This window comes from Octopus bimaculoides, chromosome 19 (assembly GCF_046866305.1).
Source record: "Octopus bimaculoides isolate indiv1 chromosome 19, ASM4686630v1, whole genome shotgun sequence".
NCBI classification, from domain to species: Eukaryota; Metazoa; Mollusca; class Cephalopoda; order Octopoda; family Octopodidae; genus Octopus; species Octopus bimaculoides.
The window spans coordinates 6,555,830-6,564,044 of NC_142946.1; the positions used below are offsets into that span (position 1 = coordinate 6,555,830).

The 8,215-nt window shown below is 37.8% G+C and overlaps 1 long non-coding RNA gene across 1 annotated transcript in view; it reads left to right on the top strand.

Moving 5' to 3' along the window:
* Positions 1-2,594: 2,594 nt before the first annotated feature.
* The window catches only part of LOC106878485 (uncharacterized), a 6,072-nt gene continuing 451 nt past the window's right edge, over positions 2,595-8,215 (top strand). The window contains exons 1-2 of the long non-coding RNA XR_001410504.3: positions 2,595-2,740; positions 6,976-7,102. This is a non-coding gene — a long non-coding RNA (uncharacterized LOC106878485). The remainder of the gene's footprint in view (positions 2,741-6,975; positions 7,103-8,215) is intronic.

Genomic DNA, 8,215 nt, shown 5'->3' on the forward strand with positions numbered 1-8,215 from the left:
TTTATTGTTATCAAAATAACTTAGTATTTTTGTGTGGCTTTGTGTATCATTGTTTATTTCTGTATATCGGATTTTAAAGTAAATAGTCAATAGATATGATTATATATTGACTTATAAAATAGCGTACTATCCAATTTCCCCTTTTTACTGGACGTGATTCTAACATCTGTTTTACTGGAAACTAACAGGTACTTAACGGTTATATATATATATATATATATATATATATATATATATATATATATATATATATATATATATATATATATATATATATATATATATATGTATGTATGTATGTATGCATGTATGTATACGTATATACATGTAATGCAACATATATATATATATATGTATATATATATATACATATATACATGTAATGCAATATATATGTATATATAAATATATACAGGGGTTGGACAAAATAACACCTCAAAATTTCAAACAAATTTATTTTAATATGGAGTAGGACTGCCTTTGGCAGTAATTACAGCTTGAATTCTACAATGTATGGACTCAGTGGCTGTGTGGTAAGTAGCTTGCTTACCAACCACATGGTTCCGGGTTCAGTCCCACTGCGTGGCACCTTGGGCAAGTGTGTCTTCTACTATAGCCGCGGGCCGACCAAAGCCTTATGAGTGGATTTGGTAGACGGAAACTGAAAGAAGCCTGTCGTATATATGTATATATATATATGTATATGTGTGTATATGTTTGTGTGTCTGTGTTTGTGCCCCCCCCCCCAACATTGCTTGACAACCGATGGTGGTATGTTTACGTCCCCGTAACTTAGCGGTTCGGCAAATGAGACCGATAGAATGAGTACTAGGCTTACAAAGAATAAGTCCTGGGGTCGATTTACTCGACTAAAGGCGGTGCTCCAGCATGGCTGCAGTCAAATGACTGAAACAAGTAAAAGAGTAAAAAGAGTAAAAGAGTAAAGGAATTTTTGTCCATTCTTCAGCTAAAACAGTCTCCAGTTCTTGTAGTGATGATGGTGGAGGATATCGACTCCTTAATTGTTTTTCTAAAATGCACCATAAATGTTCAGTAATATTGAGATCTGGGGACTGTGGTGGCCAGATAAGCTGTTCAACTCCACTAGAATGTTCCTCGTGCCATTCAGTAACAACGTTAGCTGTGTAAATTGGTGCATTATCATCCTGAAAGATAACGTTTCCCTCCGGAAACAGTTCCGCAACCATAGGATGAATTTGATCAGATGAAATGCTTAAATAGTCTTGACTATTAATTCTGCCATGAAGGGAAACCACTGGGCCGGCAGATTTCCAAGATATAGCCCCCACCCCAGATCATCACAGATCCTCCTCCATGTTTAACAGTTGGAAGAAGGCAGTCTGGGTCAAATGCTTCATTTGGTTGTCTACACACGTGTACTTGGCCGGTGATTGGAAATAAGGTAACGGGTGACTCGTTCGAGAAAATAACATTCTCTTACTGCTCTAGGGACCAATTCCGTAGGTTTTTACTCCACTCTAAATGCTTTGCAACGTTTGTTTTTGAAAGTATTGGTTTTCTGATTGCAGCCCTCCCGTGAAATCCGGCTTTGTGCAAATCGACCCTAGGACTTATTCTTTGTTAGCTTAGTACTTATTCTATCGGTCTCTTTTGCCGAACCGCTAAGTTACGGGGACGTAAACACACCAGCATTGGTTGTCAAGCGATGCTGGAGGGACAAACACAGACACACAAACACACACACACACACACACACACACACACACACACACACACACACACACATATATATATATATATATATATATATATATATATATATATATATATATATACGACAAGCTTCTTTCAATTTCCGTCTACCAAATCCGCCCACCATCCACTCTCCGCTATAACGAATTTTGTAAACAGTATTTCGAAAAGAAATCTTTCTCCGCAAAATTTTATCCCGTAGGGCCGATAACAATGACCTTTGCTCAGACCTTTATTGTCAGCTCAAAATACAACACAAAATGCAAAACCAAACGAAATACAAATTGAGTGATAACAATGAAGACAACTCAATAACTCAGAGAACACACGACACGATAAACAACAACAACAATAATGATAATAATGACAATAACCACTTGAATTATATGTATATGCATATATATAACTATATATATCTGTACTCATATATGTATCTCTCTTTCCCTCCCTCTGTATGCATATATATATATATGTATGTATATATGTGCGTGTGAGTGTGTGTCTGTGTGCGTGTGTGTTTGTGAACGACGGGAATGAGAGCTCAACACTGTATTGTGTATTAAGGCTACTATCGGTTTCATGCTAAGAAAAATATCTTAACAATTTTTCAAGCCGATCGCATGGAGAAATGGTATTCATCTCAAATCGGATGTATTAGCTTCCATTGAAACAGATGTTGTGGTCACATGGTCAGAAAAAACTGGTAATTGAAAAATATTCTATTCTATAAGTCAATATATAATAATATCTAATGACTATTTATTTTAATATCCGACACTCAGAAATAAACGCTGACACACAAGCGCAAATATATTTTCATAACAATAAGTATATATAACCACTAGGTATCTGCCAAAGTTGTCCATAGAATCCTTGTAACCACATCGTAATCCCACGCTGTCGACGAGTCTATATTTCTGAACGAGAATGACTTCCTTCCTTCTCAAGACTATCGTGCTTGCAGTTCTGGTGCAACTAGCATTCGGTGCAACGTTTATGATGCCTGGTAAGAGATGATAACATCATCATCATCATCATTATTATTATTATTATTATTATTATTATTATTATTATTCAAATAGTTTTATTTTTATAGCGTGCTTTCACTTCACTACCGAGCACAGCTCTGTGTGCCTTGGGTATGTGCTGTGGTTTGCTGTGATACTCTTATGGTTACTGTATTGAAAGTGTTTTGCGTAGGATATATGCAGTGCCCAGTAGTGCAATTTTCTGTATGTTATATATATTTGTAAGTCTATTATTATTATTATTATTATTATTATTCAGTAGTTTTATTTTTATAACGTACTTTCACTTCACTACCGAGCACAGCTCTGTGCGCCTTGGGTATGTGCTGTGGTTTGCTGTGGTGCTCTTATGTTTACTGTATTGAAAGTGTTTTGCGTAGAATGTGTGCAGTACCCAGTAGTGCAATTTTCTGTATGTTATATATATTTGTAAGTCCTGGTGTTTTTGTTATGTATTTGTCTGAATATTTTTTTATTATACCTAAGGCACCTACTATGATAGGAATTGTTTCTGTTTTTAGATTCCACATTCGAGTTATCTCTATTTCCAGGTCTTTGTATTTTGAAAGTTTTTCCATTTCTTTTAGAGAAACGTTGTCATCTGCTGGTATTGAAACATCAATTAGAAGGCATTTTTTTCCTTCATGATCTTTGACAACTATATCTGGTCTATTTGCCTTAATTTCTCTATCTGTGTGTATTGGCATATCCCAGAGTATGGTTGCTTTCTCGTTTTCTGTGACCTTTTCTGGCGTGTGTTTATACCATCTTTTTTCTGTTGCTATTCCATAATGTTGGCATAGCTTCCAGTGTATATAGGTCCCAGCTCTGTCGTGTCTGTGAATATATTCCTTCTTAGCCAGGACTGGGCAGCCAGAGATAATATGATTTATTGTTTCTTGTCGATCTCCACATATTCTACAGTTACTTGTTATATTTCTTTTCATTATGTGTTTTTGGTCATTTCTGGTGGGGAGGCTTTGGTCTTGTGCAGCAATTAAAAATCCTTCAGTCTCTGCTTTGAGTCCTGAGCTTCTCAGCCATTGCTGGGATTTTTCTCTGTCTATTTCTTTCGCATTTAGTTTAGCCCAGTATTTACCATGTAGGGGCTTTTCTTGCCATCGTTTTATCATGGTCCGTTGCTGTTCTAGTTTTAGTTTGGATTTCATTTGTTTTATAGCTTTTGTTGTTTCTTCTTCTTCTTCGTATTTGTTAGGTAGATTGATTTCTTGTTTGTATTTGTCAGCTTCCTTAAATACTGAAAACAGTTTTTTGTTTTGCTCGTGTTTTGTGGCTATTTGTATTAGTTTCCCTTATTATTATTATTATTATTATTATTATTATTATTATTATTATTATTATTATTATTATTATTATTATTATTATTATTATTCGCTGCGGAATACGTAAGACGTTCTTTTGAACATTGTTTGTAAATTATACTTTAAACTGTGTTTCTCACTTTGTCTTTACAAGTATATGTTATCAATTTTCTTTATAAACTGACAATAAGAACATTAGGAACCTTTTGGAAGGTGCTCGGTGATTGCTTCTGGCCCGAAAGGGACAGTATTTATTCATTTAATTATCTGTTGCACTCAGAAAACACAAACACACAAGACGGCGTCGTCATCATCATCACCATTACCATCCGCATCAGCGACCATCATGGAAGCGTTGAGGGGGGAAAGCCTTTCCTTCCACCAGCCCTCCCACATAATAAGATTCCACCTCTCCCTCATATCACTCACTCTCAGCCTCAACAACAACAGCCGAAGCAATGTGAGATCTCGCGAAGCATATGAAATCAGTAGCAGCAACAGCGGGAATGCGAAGACGGAAAAGCGAGCAAGAGAGAGAGAGAGAGGGAGAGAGAGAGAGAGAGAGAGAGAGAGAGAGAGAGAGAGAGAGAAGAGAGTAGAAATAATAAGAGCAACACCACTACGGCGACCACTACTGACACCTGCAAAACAGAAATCATCAAAACAACCTCAAACTTTAAAAAAATGTGAAGAACACCGACCAAAATAATTCCACGAATTTAAAAAAAATATCGACGTAACCAACTTTAAAAAAGAAATTTCTCCGCTGGCCCTTGATGAATAAGCAAAAGAATTGGTCCAAGCCCCACAAAAAAAATCATAAAGATTGAGTAGGTTAGCGAGTTAGTCCATCGGAAGTTGACGGGCGCAATCAACATCCGTTGGAGGTTAGCCCTGAAAATGGCTATTAGAGTAGAGGCAGTAGTAAGGAAATAGCCTTAGAGTAATATAGGATTGAGGGAGAGCTAATTAGGAAGCTAGAGGAGACGCTTAGGAGGGGCATCGTGACTGACGTGCTGGCGGCGAGATTGGCTCTTGATCAATTCTTCAATGCCAAACACAAAGGTTGCGTTGTCAAAGCTAGGGTACGTGCTCTAAGACATGAAGGGACGAAAGCTGTTCGATGGGCCCGGATGACAGAGGTGCAACGTGGCAACAAAGCCACAATTCGGGACAAGCGTATGCTACACGATTCCAAGCAGATGGTACGGAATTCCAAGCAGATGGTTCGGAGTGTGTGATGTGTCGGTGATGGAAGTGAACTTCATCTCCTAGCTCGATGACATGCTGCGCCTTTCGGCCAGGGAAGCGGAGTTCTGCGAAATACCGATAACAACCTAAGACATATGGGACGCAACAACGAGCTGAACAAAGGAGTAGTCTCTGGGGCTGGATAGTCCGCCCTTCGAGCTTTATTTTGATATGCTAGACCTGTTCGGTGATCTCTCGGCGTGTGTCCACCACAAATGGCAATAGAACCGAAGAATAGCCAATGCTGTGAGCCGTGGTGCGGTGGTGCTGCTGACAAAGGATCCGAACGAGGGGGACAAATGAGATAATTTTAGCACCATAACTCTGCTAAATGCAGATTATAAGATTTTGGCCAAGTTATTAACCAAAAGGTTAGTGCTTGCCGTCGATAAGCTGATCGATAACGCGCAGACATGTGCGAACAGATCTATCCATGACAACCTCCACCTCACGCCGAAACCAGTGTGGAAACAGTATGCTGGAACCGCTGCTAGAAGGTAGTAGGCCTTCGTTCCCATACTCGCAACATATCGGATGCAACTGGGCATCACTAACGAGCTACAGGACATGTCCTCTTGGGGTTAAAAACATCGCAGTAAAGTCCGTTCGAACGGGACAGACATGTTGAAGTGGCTACGCACATTACTCACTTGTACAACTACTGCTATCATCTCACAGACAGATTTTGAAATAAGCTTTTTTGCTTGTCTTGTGTGTGCGCGCGTGTGTGTGTGTGTGTATCTGTATGTGTGTCTGTGTGTGTCTGCGACTTTGTGTGTGAATTAAAAACGATTAATTATATAAAAATATATGAATAATTTCGTAAAATGATATTTTACATGAATTAATTTTAATTTACGAAAACCATTTTGTTACATATTGTGACCGTAATAAAAAACTTTTCTAAAATATAAATATACACATTTTATATATATATATATATATATATATATATATATATATATATATATATATATATATATATATATATATATATATATATATATATATATATATATATACATATATATATATATATATATATTTTATATATAACGTTGACCACTAAAGTGGACATTTAATGTGCTAGAAATAGATCACATCTTGTGTCTACTAAGACTAGAGGTTGTGAATCCAACCAACTAAGGGATAATATCTATCCAATATACTGGTGGTAGAATACCCAATTATTAATACACAAGTGTTTTTTTTTCTTTGCATGGCAATTACACTACTGAATGTAATAAATGCAATAAATGATAAACACAGGATTCTCTGATTTCGTATCATGTACTACAAATCTGTGTGAGAATGTGCGTGTATATGTGCGTGTATGTGCGTGTGAGTGTGCGTGTGTGCGTATGTGTATGTGTGTGCATGTGTGTAAATATATACAATAATGATATGATTGACCGTTGACTGAACACTATTCAATTTTTTTTCTCCGTGTTTTTCTCCTTGTCTCCGTATCCTTTCTGTTGAAGAGCGTAGCTCGAAACGTCAAAGACTTTCCGTATTCCCGAGCGTCATACTAATATATCCTTTTGTTATTTACACCACCTGTCCTCGTCTGTTGTTATTATTTGTATATTCTCCCATATATATGTATATATATATATATATATATGTCTCTGTTATAGAGTGCCCGGACGGTGTAGCGAATGGTTCATATTTTCTTCTGGAGGGAATGTGTGCCGCATGCTGGTGTCAGGCGCCCGCAGCTTCGGCCGGAATGACAGCTCCCCAACCAATGGCATCATGTGTCTCGTAAGTAACATTGAAACTCTACACAAGCAACAAGCTATCGTAAGTACGCACGCACTCTATCCTTTACATACAACGAAGGAGCGTCCATAACAGTCATAGACAAACTGAGGCCCGCGGGACATTCTAAATGGAACACCATGGCAAGCAAGAATAACCTTGAATTCTCTACATGTTCGGCTTGCCTGATGATGGGCCATGTGTCAGGCGGCCCGATTCTCTAAAAGTATGTCTATGCCTGATCTAGAAGGTCAAATGATCTGCTAGACATACCAGCCAAATCTCCTGAAATGCAACCTTAAAATCACATCATAGTGAAAAAAAAAAGGTATTGACGTATTGCATAATGTAGTCTTAAATATAAAAATAGACAGGATGGTCTCGACTGGAACGCTTTTGCCCGTAGGTTTTCTTCATCAAATATTTTTGGCGAATAAACATAATCTAAAGCAACAATCACACACACACAAACACGTGGTAACGAGAGAGCCTATATGTGCTCGCTCTCCTATCTAGAAATAGTAAGTAAATCAACCTCATACCTATGAAAAGGATTTGTTATGTGGTTAAGTAGTTTACGTCGGTATCTCGCTGTCCAGGGGTTCAGTCCCATTGCACGGCACGGAAAGCAAATACTTTCCTTCATAATCCTGGCCTGTTCAATGCCTTGTGAAAGTATGTAGGAGATGGATACTGTGAAAGTATGTAGGAGATGGATACTGAGCTTATGTGAGTGATTAAGTATATATCTTTCTTTCGGGGAGGGGATGTATGAGCGGGGTGGTCTTCATGATTAATTAGTCCTATGTACACGTCTGAAAAAGACACGGCCAGAGCTTGTCTCATTTTGATCAGAAGTCTCTCGTTCACATATATGTCTGAGAGAGGTTTAGATAACGACGACAAAAGCAACACCAACATTATCAACAATAACAACATAAACACCGACAACACTACCACCACCACCAACAACAACAACAACAACTACAGCAACTACACCAGTAACAACAATAGCAACAACTACTAATGAAGCCGCAGCTATGGCAATATGCTTCGCAGACAACTAAATTTCATGTTCCGTAATTATGTCATATTTCTAATACAGCAAAATCTTCG